Consider the following 15399-nt stretch of genomic DNA (forward strand, 5'->3'; position numbering starts at 1 on the left):
GACTGGCCTGCCAGCTTGACTAGGGAATTTTCAAGAACTGAGAGAGGAGTGAAAACTTCAAAGAATGAACATTTGCACCCACTGGAGATAGTGTCTTCCTGTTAAGCTGATGCCCTGTGGTCTTTATCACCTGGATCCTCCTTCAGAGAGAAATAAGCTCGCTTGGTCCTTTATTCCCTTGAGAGGGACAAGACATGGTTGGGATAGATGAAAGTATATTGATCAAGGTTTCATGGCCTTGACTCAATCACTTCCCCCATCTGAGCCTGAATTCCCTCACCCATAAAATAAGTGGGTGGGCAGTTCAATGTGTAAAAGACTCACTGAGAGAATGTGCCTAAAATGCAGATTCTTGGGCCCTACTGCGAGATATTTTCCTAGATCTGGGATGCATTTTACAAGCACCCCTAGGTGATTCTAAGAAATGCAGGCCTAGAGGAAAGTGTCATAAACATTTTTGAATATGAGGATGCCTTTTTTTACATTACAAATTTTATAAAACTGTCTCTACATAAATGTAATGAATTTTTATGTTGGTTGGTTGAAAAAATACATAACAATTAGAAACTATAATGAATTCAGTAACATTTTGAGATGCATTTGTGGTTTATTCATCTCAACAAGAAAAAATAGGTTTGAAAAATAGTATTATATGTGAAGGGGGTGTACTCTTTATTCAGAATCTAGACAATGTTTGGATTAGAGTGTTATCATCCACAGACATCGGCTATACAGCTCACAAACTGAAAATCACTGACCTATGTTATCCATAAATTCTTTTATTAAAACTAATAATCTGTGATTCTAATCAGAAGTCTTATGGCTAATTGGCTAAATATTGGTTCCTTGGTCTCTCCAAAGGAAATCTAGTAAGGAATCCTGGTTGAACAAGATTCATTCTTCAGGTAATTCTGGCCAATAAATAAATAAATAAATAAATAAATAAATAAATAAATAAATAAAAACAAATGGAAAAAAAAAAAGAAAGCGACACTGTTCCTTTCTCCACATGTCCATTTTTATTCACTGATTTGAAGACAGCAAGGTGGTTCATTTGGAGATTACAAAAATAAAAATAAAAAAGGACTTGAATCCTGTTTACCTGAGGTTTAAATACAATACAGACTGTCAGATAAGAGCCAGCTTTGCCAAGAGGAACTATGAAATCTCCTGAACAGAATCATTCATCAGAGAAAGAGAGGTTCTGCAGGCAGCCAGGCCCAGCACAGTCAGGGCTAGAGGTAGTCATGTTTTCAGATGTACTCTATGAGCTGATATTCACCCTTGGCCTGCCCTCCTCACAGTGCACAGCTGTAAGGGGAATGTGTGTATGAACTCAAATAGGTCTTTTATTAAACATACCAACTCCATGTGGCTGAAGCTGTGGAGCTCTTGGTCAGAGCGAGGTATAAGGAGCTTTCTCTTTCTCTCTTCATGCGGGTGGTAGCAGCTCCAGCCTTGGGCAGCAGCTGCAATATTTGGCAAGAAGCCAGCACCAGCACTGATACTTGGATGCATGTAAGCATTCCTAGGGCTTCCCAGAAATATTTCTGAGGGGTTTCTGTCAAACACTGGTCTTCCTATGTTCAAGAAGGGAAAGGCTCAGTGCCCTAGAGACTTGGGTCTGACATGCAAATGCGATTGCCTTGGTGACCTCGGGGATCTTCAGATCACAGTCATATAAGGTTGGGAACAATGTTCTTCAAACAGGTATTTTCTGGCTGTTATTTTCTTCTTTAGGTTTATTTTGGTTTAATGGTTGTTCACTACAGTGATAACTGGTCTCAAAAACAAAAACCTGGTTCTCATGCCAGCCATTGAGGCCCCAGAGCTGCTATCTCTTTTCCTATTACTCAACCTCAGGGTGATAAAGGTGTATTCAAGTGAACCTTCCCTCCCTAGTGCCCATGACCTTTACAGATGGCTTCTGGTTTCCCAGGTAACAGCTGGTGTTTAGCTTCAGAGCTGCAGGAGACGTTCTGGGGATTGATTGCTATGGATTCCACTGGGCTCAGAGGCATTCTCCATCTCACTCAGCTAACTGCAGTCCACCCAAGCTTTTGGTGAGGGTAACTGCAAAATATGTGATGTCGCTTACACAGAGTAATCTCAAACTTCTGCCACAAATATGTCAGGGAGGCAGCGCAGAATTGAAATAATGCAGATTTTGGAACCTGAAAAATGTGGCTTTGAATCCCAATTCTGACACTGACCAGCTATGCAGACTTGCAGAAACCAGCGAACCTTTCTGAGCCTCAGTTTCATCATTTGTAAACTGGACTTGATAACCCTACTTCACAGGGTTATTTGAGGGTTAGCAATAGTTTATATAAGGTGCGTGGCATGGTCATCACTCAGGCAGTGGGGTGGTGTGAGGGTACCAGATACGGAAGCCTATTTCAGAGCCTACATCACTGGACAGTGTCCTCATTCCTTCGTTCCCAGCATGTCTTGGGCACTTGGACACCTCCCGTCTCCTCATCCCCATGACAGGAGCTCAGTCCAGTGACTGTCCTGGTGGCATAGACTGAGTTGAACTCTTTCTGCCTCTGAGTGGGGCTCCTACTGGACACCTCTGACTCAGGTTGTGCTGGGAATGAAAGTAAGATGGCCACAGGACGTAAACAACAGATTGGTGTGGGGCTGGAAAGCCATAAGCAGGAATGTGAAAAGAAGGTTGAATAGCTGTGGCAAATACTCTTGAAACATTCTTCTTCTGTTCTTAGAGGAGAAAGAGCACTCACCTCAGATTGTGGAGGTGGAAATATCTACCCTTCTCTAGGGACACACTGTGTGCAGAAGCACCAACCCTTCCAGGCAACCCATTGGGTGCCGAGAGGCTGAGGCCAGCTCTTCCCAGCACTGGAAACCAGGCTCCAGGGCACTGGATGGGGCCGCCCATTGTTAATAGAAACCATCAGATCTTTCTACCCTTTTATTCCAGTCAAAGCCACGTTTCTCTTACACTCTCCATAGCAGAAAGGGAACAATCCTCTTTATCATAGGCACAATGATTGAACACACCTATTCACCAGACATTATTGGGCTAAGAACCCCCAACATCTATAAACAATCTTCTCCATGTTCTATTTTAGTTCCCCTCCTTTTACCTGATATCTTGCCTAATCGTTCGTTGAAAAATTAGGTACTGTGCATTTAGGCAAGTGCATTTCACTCACTGCAGCAATCAGAGTCCAATCAGAAAACAGAAGCTCTCTAAGTATTTAAAACAAAGGGAATCTAATACCAGGAAATGGATACAGAAGAGATGGAAGATGGGAGAAACTACACAGGAGGTGATGAGGCCACCCAGAGGGTCACCTCAGGAGGGAGCTGCTGGCAATTTTTGCTGAAGAGAGAAAGGGAGGAGATGGCATTCCTTGAGCCGAGGTGCTGGGCTCACTAGCTGAACCCAGACCACGGTGGACATGCCTGCAGGAAGCTGGTGCCAAGGAAGGGAAGAAGCTGCTCTAGAGATTTTACCCAAAGAAGGAGTGGGGAGGAACACCCCTGCTTCTCCCTTCCTTCCACCCTTTAATCTCCCATCAGCACCTCCCACTGACCACATCCAGAGGGAGGCAAGCTGATACAGGAGCTGGGAAATGCAGGCTTCATCCCTCGCCATGCAGAATCAATCAGGGGAAGGGGATGGAACATCATCAAGGGCAAGCAGACCGGGACAAGAAGATTCACATTGCTTTATTTAGTCTATACATAAACAGTCGTACTCTCAGGTCAGAATTATTGTTATCGCACTTTTCTGATGAAGAAATTGAGGTTTAGAAGCGGTCAGAAAAATTGCCCATGGGCCCTTAGAGCTGAGATATTCTGCAATCCGACCTAATTAAAGTTCTGCCTGAGATTTAAACTCTCAAATTTTGTTTTCTCTTCTGACAGGAGAGCTGGGTAAGCTTTCATGAAAGTTAACCAGATCTATCTTTAGAGTAAATCAAAGGCTTTTAATTTCATTTTTGAAAACCATAATTAATGGGAAATATATTCATTCCAAAGAGCCAATAACTAACTAAAACAGGCCTGTGGCCTGCTGGAGCTTGACAGCTGGTCAGCCTTGAAAAACAAGTGTGGAGCCTCCAGGGACTATACTGTGGCTTGGTAGTGTAGACAGAGCACCGTTAGGGTCAGTTCTGTGTTGGGACCAGGCTACTGAAAGTCTCATCGAGTCATATGAGCATTTCTACCAGTGTCCCTGCCTGGCAACATTGCTCTGGAGTTCCCACAGCTGTCAGTGCTCCAAGAAGGAGCCTGCAAGGAAGCCTTATACCATGCCACCATGAGCTCCTTGTCCCCGGATACTTTCTCTGACCCCGCTCCCCACGTCAGGTCATTTGATGCCCTTCTTCACTCTCCCCACAGCATTCTGTGCCGGCCTCCATCATGGGACTTGGTATACTGCTTTGTAAGGCTCTCTGTGCACCTTGTGCTTACCACAGCACTGAAGCCATAGAAGACATGCAACAGAAATTTGAGAAAAGAATGAGTAAAGGGACATATAAGAACATAGGGTAGGTACAGCCGCTATGGAAAACAGTCTGGAGGTTTCTCAAAAAATTAAAAATGGATATACCTTTTGACCCAGCAATTGCACTTCTGGGCATTTATCCAAAGAAAACCAAAATAATAATTCGTAAAGATCTATGCACAATTAGGTAGGATTGCAGAATATTCATGGCAGCACAATTTATAATAGCCAAGATATAGAAGCAACCTAAATACCCATCAAAAGACGATTGGATAAAGAACTTATTGTTCATATATACAATGGAATATTACTCAGCCATTAAAAAAATGAAATCCTACCATTTTTAACCACATAGATGGACCTAGAGTGAAGTCAGACAGAAAGATGAATACCATATGATTTCACTTATATGCAGAATCTAAGCAACAAAAAGAACAAACTAATCAAAAACAGACTCACAACGATAGAGGACAATTTGGTGACGGACAGAGGGGATGAGGGTTAGGGGGCTGGGAGAATGGGGTGAAGGGTTAAAGAAGCACAAATGGTCACAAGAATGGGGAGCATGGCATAAGGAACACAGTTAGCATTAATATATTGGCTAGGTGGAAAACCAAAGGAAAGAAAGAACAATTGGGGATTGTTATAAATTATATAAATGTCTAACCAATGTACTGTGTACTCGAAACCAATAAAAAATATAAATAAAAAAAACAAAAATAAAAAAAGAACTCAGGATATTCTTAACAGCATGGTTCAGTGGAAAGAATGTGCAGTCAAGTGTCTATCTGACCTAGAATTACATCACAGGTATACTATTCACAAAATGTGCAATATTGGGTAATCGCCTGAGGTCTTAACTTCATTTTTCTCTTCTATAAAATAGGATTAATGTTACCTTCCTTGCAGGCTATTGTGGCTATTCAAAGAAATAGCCTTGCTCAATGATTATTATTTCCTTTCTCCCTTAATATTTTAAAAGGGAACTATAGTAAGTCCTCACTTAATAATCATCAATAGGTTCTGCAACTTTAAGTGAAATGACATATAATAAAATCAATTTTACTATAGGCTAATTGATATAAACCAGAGTTTAGTTCCTAGGACATTATCTGAGGACCTGCTACATTCTGCTCTCCCCTAAAATGTTTTTGGGTCACCAACAGAAATAAATATTGAGATAGATTGGCCATGGTTTTGAGCAGGGTGATGATATGGACTATGATTCAGTAGAGGAAATAGAAATCACTTTTGGTAATTCAATAAGAAAGTGATTTAATGCAAGGAACTAGGGGAGTACAAAATCGTCAAAAGGGCTTGCAGAGTGGATGTCAAGGGCCACTACTAGACTATTGAGTTCAAGAGCATCCGGCCATGCCCATGTCAGGAAGCTGCTGCTGCCCTCACATATGCTACTACAACTGCCTCATTTCCTTCAGTTCAGTCCCTGTCACTCTGTGTGTTCATTTTCCATTGCTGCAGGACAAGGTTACCACAAGCCTAATGGCTGAGAACAACATACATTATTATCTTGCAGTTTCTGCAGATCAGGAATCCAAGCACAACTTAGAGGGATCCTCCGATTCACTCTCATCAGGCTGCCATCACGGTTTTGCCTGGGGCTGCAGTTTTATCTTATCTGACTGGGGAAGGTTCTGTTTCCAAGCTCAGGAGGTTGTTGGTGACACTCACTTCCATGGCTCAGTTTCTTGTTAGTTATTAGGCAGAGGCCATCCTCGACCCCTTGCCACATGGCCATTTGCTTCCTCAAAGCCAGCGAGAGCCAGTGTGTCTCCCAGCAAGATAAATGCTGCAATCTTTTTTTTTTTAATTTCCTTTTCACCTACATTTTTTTAGCATTTTATTTGATTTTATTATTAGTTTCAAGTATACAGCACATTGGTTAAACATTTACATAGTTTATGAAATGATCCCCCCGATTACTCTATCACCCCTCTGGCTCTACACATAGCCATTACATTACTGCTGACTACACGCTACAATCTTATATCACATAATCATGTACACATAATTCCATTACTTTGCCATATTCTATCGGTTAGATGCAAATCACAGGTACCACCATGCACACTTTAGGGGACATGATTACACTAGGGTGTGAATACCAGAAGGTGGGGATGTAGGAGCCACCTGAGAGTCCACAAGCTGTCCACTACAGCTTGTTTGCCAGCAGCCTTAGCCGCAGCAGAATGGCTTGCCTTCACTTCTGCCTTCCACATTTTTCACAAATGAATCTAATTGAAAAGCAGAATTTACATATATAACCTTAGTCGCAAAGGATTCTGAAAAATGCCACATGTAGTTTTCCAACTTATCTAACTAGATGGAAGGTAGAACTGGGATTGAAAGAGTCAATTCAAAATCTCAATATCAGTGGCATTTTTTGCACTTGATATTTAATATCTGCCCTAGTGGACAATCTTATAAATATGATGATGCATCATGCAGTGACTACTTACTGTGTAAGAGTCCACACTGCAAAATGATTAAGAGCATGGGCTTGTAGTCTGATTGCCTGGGTCTGAATTCTGGTTCTGACTTAAAATCCTCATCTATAAAATGGGCATGGTAATCATACTGTATAATCATACCTATGTAATCATATAATCAGAGGGGGCCTGGCACATAGTCAACACTCAATAAAGGTTAAGTATTACCATCCTTATGGGCCAAGCAATTTCCCAAGTGTTTTCCACATATTATTCATCTTCACAATAGCATTATGAAGTAGCTATTGTTATTTCCATTTTAGAGATAAGGAATTAGTCTCAGGGAGGTTATATAACTTCCCAAAAGTTAGCAAAGTCTGTTAGTTCACAGCTCTTAGTCATTAGGCTAAAATATTTCCTCTTTACTCTTTAAAGAGAGATTTGATTTTTGTTAATGGCCACAGTTATTTTTGTTTAATAATAATAATAGAAATAGTAATAACGCCTTAAAATTGTATAGAACTTTGCAGTTTACAAACTGCTTTCTCACTTGAGAAATGAGAGTGCTGTAATGCATATTTGCTATTGTAGATGAAAACATACAATTCTTCAAAAGAAGGAAACAGAGAAATAAAATTCATAAAATATATTAGAAACTATGGTATATGCATATTTAACATGGTAGAAAGGGATGGAAGGATCAAGAAATCTCTAATATTTATTTATAAAGCACTAAATATTCATGAGGCACTGGTGCACTGAATATATATATCCAAGAGACCTATAAGGCACTTAATATTCTGGGTGCACTAAATATACAAAAGTAATCAAAATTCATGAGGTAATAATTCAGTTATACACTGATGACACCCATTCTGGCTGCATGTGTTCTCTACCAGCTCTCGGCTGTAACTCATTGATGCTCAGCAGGTTAACCGGCAAGCTGCAGCTATTGGCCTGATGTACTTGTCCCTGCGTCTCTCCAGTAAAGCAAGTGTGTGTTCTTGGCCAGGGCACTTTCTGTCTGTGGGCCCCTGAGCCCAAACCTCAACTCTGGTTCTGTAACTAAACCATCAGTTAGGAAAGGTTGATGTGGTAGAGAAGACAGGACTCATGAACACTACATACCTCAGGATTCAGGTAGTGTGGTCCTTCCAACCCACTCACACCCTACCTCAGAGTTCTAATAGATTTCTCTTCCTTCTCACTGTTTTTAAATTAATTTTATAATCTGTGTGATTCAAACATTTTTCGTTAATGAGCCTTTATGTTCTGTGACCTCTGGCAGGGAGTACAACTTCGTCTCACAGCAACCTTGGAGGCTACAATCAAGGTGATAACACATGTGATAAATGATGGGAGGTAGGTAAGGGTCATAACCCCCTCTTTATACATAAGGAAATTAAGAAAAATAGATGAGATACAATTTGTCCAAGATCACACAGTTATTAAATCAATTAATTGAAATCCACACACAGCTTTCTCCAACTCTAAGCCGAGTTCTTTGTATTCTAAACAAGATCTTCATGCCAAAAAAAAAATCAGAGGGTACTATAAAAAAGAAAGGAACTGGATTTCTTTATTGCACCTCTAAAGACAGTTTTCAAAGAAGAATTTCAAGCCTGTTCTGAGGAGTGGTGTCCGGGCAAAACAAGAAATCACTCACGCAAAGGCCTGCTTTTGAAGAGCCACGCTCGGCATACCTATGCTGGGAATATCCTTAAAAGGGGCCTCTTCTTTCTGATTTACAGTTGCCCTTTCTCTGTTCCCCATCGATTCTGTAAACACTGTCCCCTTATGGGCAAGGCCCCCAGCCAACAGACACGTGGAAGCTCCGGTGCTATTAGGAATTAAGTCCAGAAAAACGGGAGACTTGAGCCGGAAAGTGTTCCATTGTCTTCATGTCCTTCCTAAAGCTGGATCACCCTCAGAGATGTGGCCTTTGTGTTTGCTCTGGCTCTTTTAAGTGTTGACTTTTGGATCAACTCTAGGTTGGCTTAAGTATAAAAACTTGCTTTCTCTAAATTAATAGTTAACTTTAATAGGCACTTTTTGATCCTCCTTCCATTCCATTCCTTGTACCTTTGAAACCATGTGCACATAAACGTTGCTGGCCAAAAGGATTTTGGGGGCTGTGACCAAGGCCTTTCTAGAGAAGAAAGACTCTCTAGGAAGGTCAGGATCGAATACCCTTGTTCCATCTGTGTCAATTTCCAAGCTCTTGTGAGAAACATCCGTCTTTTCAGAGGAGAAAATAGGTAAGCCTCAGAGGAACCTTGCAGATAATTTTTAGTAATCATTAGGCACCCCAAATGTGCAATTTTTCTGCAGATTTGCACTGGCTTTGCTCTTGTTTCCACTTCATCCTAACCATATTACCTCCTTCAGTTGCTCACCAAATCACTAGGTTAGAAAAGCATCACAATAATTACAACTCATGGTTATAAGCAATGATAGTTATTAACATGGAAAATAAGCGCAATATAACACTATATGTGGATTTTCTAAATTGTGTTTTTGTGCATATGTGTTTGCATGTGTGCAGGCATACATATAAACAACAAGGAAAAAATCTGGAAGGAGAAACAACAAAAATACTTAAATGTACTTATGGAGGAATTGGGTAGTGTACTTGATTTTTTTTAATAACTCTCCATTTTGCTTAAATTCTTACAGTCATCTTTAATTGATTTTAGCATTTCTTTTCAAAAAACTTCTCTATTTCCATTTCGAATAGAAATAACAATACTTGACAAGGTCTTTACTGTTATCAAGGAGCTTTTCAAAAGCTAAACAATCTCGGCTAAACTTCCTAACATCCCTGGGAAGTCTGTATCATCCTTACACCACTTTATAGGTGGCTCGGACAGTCTGTTGTATGTAAGGTTATACAGTTATTAAATATCAAAATTAAGAGGCAAAGACAGATGTTTTTGATGTCAAAGCCCATGTATTTTCCATTCTGCCGTAACTGCTCTCTGCGAGCACTTTCATCATCGTGTCCCTGGTTTCAATCAACAATGCTCTGTGGCATGGTGCTCCAGGGGGGTACAAAGATGAAAATCCTGCCCCCCAGGAACTCAGAGTCCAGAGCAGGGATTTTCAGTCCCAGGTGCTCATTAGAGTCACCCTGGGCCAGTTTTAAATCTCTCGATGCCTAGGCCACACCTCAGATGTTCTTTAAAACTCCCCAGCTGACTCCAATGCACAAGCCAAGAGGGAAACAACTGATCTACCGGGAGCTGGCACTTCCATAAACGCACAGATCCCATGAGAGACAATATATACTCAATTATGACAATTCATTGCCTTGTCTCCAGTAATTGCTTCCTGGCATTTAATGAGCCCTTGGCATATGGATCTCTTTGCATGGATGTCATGAGCATTTAAGACTATAAATTATGAACAGCTTTTAGTGTTTATCCTTGAAATTAGTTGAAAATAGTTTTTTCATCCTCTAACTGCACACATAGTTAGGCAGTACTCTATAGCAAAGAGAACTCTAGACAAGACACTGGAGGCAGATTTAGCCCTGACTCAGGCTATAAGAAACTGTGGTTTGGGAGAAGTCACTTCTCTCTGGGTCTCAGTTTCTTTCTTTATAAAATAAAAGCTTCTGATTAGATGCTACATTATGGTCCCTTCTGCTCAAATATCCTGTGATTCTATATTATGTCACCGTAAATTGCTAAAAAGCAGGTAGTCTGAGATAAACAACAAATTTAAAATCTACCTATTTCAGTTATCTATTGCTACATTACAAATTACCTGAAAACTTAGCAGCTTAAAACAATGGTTTATTTTTTTCTGATTTTATGGATTGACAGGGAGGTCCTTCTGTTGGTTTTGCCTGGGCTCACAGGTGCAGCTGCAGGCAGCGGGAACTCATCTAAAGCTGGAACATCCAAGAGAGTCTTACTCAACTGGCAATTGGTGCTTGCTGTGGGCTGGAGAACTTTAGTTCTGTTCCACCTGATCTCTCATCCTCCAGGAGGACCACCTGGACTTCCTCCTAACATGGCAATGTTGGAATTCCAAGAGGGTAAGAGTGGAAGTTGCAAAGCCTCCTGAAGTCTGGGCTCTGGGACTCTTACAATGTCACTTCAGTCATAATCTGTTAGTCAAAGTGAGTCACAGAATTATCCCATATGTGGGGGAACGGGGGAAGATGAGAGAGACAGCAATGACGGGTTGCAAAAGAAGGTGTCATTCATGGAAGGTCATTATTACAATGATCCCCCATGTTATTTTTGCTTGGAGATGCCACATTATAATGCAGTAGTTAAGAGCACAGTCTTTGGATTCAATCTGGGTTCAAATCCTGCTACTGCCACTTACTTGTGATATAGGACAAGGGACTTAAATTGCTCTGTACCTGTTTCCTCACTGGGAACTTGAGGAGGATAATAATAGCGCTCACTCATGAGGTGACTGTGACAAATAAATATGATCATATCTGCAAAGCGCCTAAAACACAGTGAGTGTGTCCTAAAGCTCTCTGCTCTCACTGCTGGCTCTGATTTTCTGCAGAGGGTGAGGGAGCTGCTTCCTTTCTCAAGTAAAAGCAGTGGCCCTTATCTTCCTCACTCCTGACATTACCATTGGTTAGACTGATTGAGGCCATTTATTGCAAACCTGAGGGGTTAAAGTTCATGTGGTACTGGTTATCATTGAGCTTATTCACATACACAGCATCTCTTCCATGAATGGCCCAGTGCTGGGCACTGATCTTCAAATAAGAAATGTGACTTATGGCCTCATTGGGAAGAGCGAGCTTCTGATATGTATGGCTCTTGTTGTTCCCTGGCAGTCCCCGTGGCTCTCATTGCCTGGTTGAGAGTGGTTCCAGGTGAGAGGGGCCCTCTGCCCCCTGGGAACTTCAGCCCCACCTGCACACAGCATGTCACTACTTGCTGGTCTTGGCTCCCACCTGGGCTCCTCTAAGTGAGGGCTGGAGGGGCCCTCAGGTCACTGGTATGGTCTAATTTACTATTAAGTGCCCAAGGTACACAGACTCCCTAGGTCAAGACTTACCTATGACTTGTTTTCTGGAATATTTGACCTAAGCTTTCTCCAAGGTAGTCCAACCATACTCAGCAGTCTGACTCAGAGCTTTGAAGTCAGACAGATATAAGTTCAAATCCTTATACTGACACCCAGAGGCATCATGACTTAGGACAAGTGGGATAACCTTACTGAGCCTCAGTTTGTTTCCTCTGTAAAATGGGGACAGTGTCATCTATCTTACAAAGTTGCTGTAAAGTTTAGAAATAAGTACATAAAGCACTCAGCACAGAGCCTAGGATTAAATGAAATAATTTGTATGAAGTGCTAATCCTGTTGAAGGAAAGATAATCTAGTCTCTGCCATTACTGAGTTTAGATTTAAAGAGAAAATGATGAACATACATTTTTTAAAAACTATAATTCCAGGATTGAAGTGATCAGAGAAAAGCAGTGGTCGTGGCAAAAATAACACCCTGCTGAGGACTAAGACTTCAAGGAAGAGGTGGATTTAGAATAAGCTCTGAGGAATGGGGAGAATTTCCAAGGGCAAGATGGGATAGAAAATTGGGAACAAAAAGGAAGACCAAATTTAACCCATGGCTGAAAGTTTAGAATTGAAGCTGTGTCTCTCTCTTTCTCTTTATGTCTATGTGTTTATATGTCTGTAATTCAGAAAAGCCTCAGAAAATCTCATTATGTGAGTGTGTAGTATTTCTCTATCTCTGGGTGATTTTCCCAAATTAAATTACAAAATCTCTTAAAGGAGCTTATTGTATTCTGATTGGGTTGGAGATTTTTAAAAAGCTCTTATGTAAACTGAATACTCCTAAAATTCCCAAAAATAAAGGAAATTGAGCCTGAAATATTTTCAGTGTGAAAAAATAGGTATTCTTAAAGAAACTAACTCAGAAATTTTTTAAAATTCAAGGTCTCAGAATGTAGGTAAATCTCTGACAAACAAGACTAGTCCAATAATTTCAGTTTAATAAAAAGAGCTCTGTTTTCTCTGAATTAGAGTTAAGTATAATGCAAACATTCATTTATACTCTATTTGATTATCTTCTTCCTAAACTTATCCAGATTAACTGATAGAATAAGTTAGCATTATTTCTACTAAAAATATAAAATTATAGAAAATGTAAATTTTTGTTTAACCACATCGAATCATTATTCTGACAAAACTTTAACTGTAATTGGGTTTTTATAGTAAGTTAGCTTGAAGACAATTTCCAAGATCTTTGGTAACTGAAAACTTAGGACTGATACTAAATTGAGTTTAATAAATATTCATTAGATACCAAGATCATTTCTAAAAATATAGGACACTGAAATAGTGTTACCAAGTATAATTTAAATTTATGAGCTTCTGTTTCTTATTTTTATATGCTATACATAGGTTATATATATTTGGGTCTATCAATGAATATGTTTATGTTTTGTCACTTTGAGAAGTTTTGCTGTAAAAGATGTGTAACGGTATAGAAAGTTTTCAGAAGGTTCCTGGAAAGGAATTTAATTGTGATCAGAGCTGGCTATGTTTGATGAGTTTATTTATGAGATTTTCAGTATCTTTGAGCTATTTTACAGCTCTCTGTAAATTGTAGGTGATAAATATGCAAACTCTGTCTTGTTTAGTAAAGATTAATTGACTTCTTTCCTCCCTGTGGAAAAACTAGTTTTGGTACCCACATGCAAATTGAATGGGTTCCTGTTACCTTGCCCAAATTTTCAATTCTTCCAGATTCTTTCACTATTTGGCTACAAACTTCTAAACCTACTTTTTCTATTTATCTCCCTCCTGCCTGGTAGCATTACTGAGACTTATAACTTGACTCGCCATATCTGTATTAGGATGCTAAGTTGCCTTGCAGCTGGCCATTTTCCCCCAGATCTGAAGAAGCCCTGCAAACTGAGGTTCGATGACTTGAATAAACCTTGAAGGACTCACCATCATAGCAGACCATGCATGAGCTGTAATTCTCTCTGGACAAGCCACCGTCTGAACTATTGAGGAAATCTGGCAAAATGTTTGAGTCATGCTTGCCCTTATATGAGAGGTCACCTGACTGTGGACAAAACATCACCAAGAGCATCGACATCCTCACTCCAGAGCTTCAAGAAACTCACTCAATGAGTAATGCTGCATAATTGAATGTTTTTCTCCATTGGCCTGTTGGAATTGATCAGGGTTCTTTAATACAACCTTCCATGTTAATATTTCCCCTTTTCATTTTAATCATCCTTCTTTTAAGATGCCTGATCTGTACCCCAAAATAACTGACCTTTGCCACCACTTCTCTGCAGATGGTTCAACTGGTTTTGCAGGAATAGAGGCAACAGAAAGTTCTTGAGAGACTATTTCTTTGACCATGCTGCACTCCATTCAAGGGATTCAGGATCACCTCTGAGTTGTTCAATGAGAAGCGACATTCATTTGCTTTGAACAAAAGGACAGACTGACAATGCTGAACTTTACCTGAGCCCTGTGCTCTCAGAAAACAGAGCTGTTTAAGAAATTCTCCCCCACTTTTTCTTTTTGTAAGCGAGGCAATCCTTGGTTGACCTCACAATTTGCAAGGACCTTGTCCGCTTACAATCCCTTATTTTTTATTTTTTTATGCCTACAGCACCCAGTCTTCCTAGGTGGTCTCCCATCCAAGTACTAACCAGGCCCGACCTTGCTTAGCTTCCAAGATCAGACGGGATCGAGCTTGTTCAGGGTGGCATGGCTATAGACTCCCCCACACTTTTGTTCTCCAAGGTGCCATCACTTTTTTGTGTTCCAAGAAACATCTACCAGCAAAGCTCTCCAATGTGCTGAAATAGGACCCATCTCTATTCTTCTTCATGACTCTCATGAGACTGTGAATGACTCCCTTGTTTACCTGCTTTTATTAAAATCCAAGTTCCCCTTCCCCTTCTTAGAAAACTTCCTCATTGATGAATAGTCTCCCTATTGCAACAGCTTGAATAAAAATCATCTTATTTGACAGTCCGTTTTGTCTTTCACTCTTCCTGTTATGGGAGATAATACATAACCTTATGCTCTAAGTTACTTTCTGCTGGCTGTCCTGTTTTGAATCCCAAAACACCCCAATAGGATGTTTATGTGCTTCAAGAGTAAAGAAAACTTGTGCCAAGGAAGCTGAAAAGACATTTGAGAAGAAATGACTGCCTGTTATGAGTAGGCAGACAGGGCTTTAGAGAGACTTGGAGAGTTTCCTGTGCCTCCATGTGGCACGGGAGTTGTAGAATCAATCCTGAGAGGCCAAAATGTCCATAGATCCAAAAGGGGTTTTCAGATATGAATGAAGAATGAATCAAAAGCAACCTGTGTGGACAGATGACTGGGACCCAAAGGACTGTTAGACAACTCTGCAGATGCCAGCATAGGCGCACAACCTCATGGATCAAATGCATTCTCTACCTCCACCTCTCATTTAGAAGTATCTCCAGTGCATGC

At 40.5% G+C, this 15399-nt stretch overlaps 1 pseudogene; it reads right to left on the reverse strand.

Moving 5' to 3' along the window:
* Positions 1–14554: 14554 nt before the first annotated feature.
* On the reverse strand, positions 14555–14673 carry LOC120590706 (uncharacterized; annotated as a pseudogene).
* Between the last annotated feature and the right edge of the window lie 726 nt (positions 14674–15399).

The sequence above is a fragment of the Pteropus medius genome, unplaced genomic scaffold, assembly GCF_902729225.1.
Source record: "Pteropus medius unplaced genomic scaffold, Ma_sr-lr_union100, whole genome shotgun sequence".
Taxonomy (NCBI): domain Eukaryota; kingdom Metazoa; phylum Chordata; class Mammalia; order Chiroptera; family Pteropodidae; genus Pteropus; species Pteropus medius.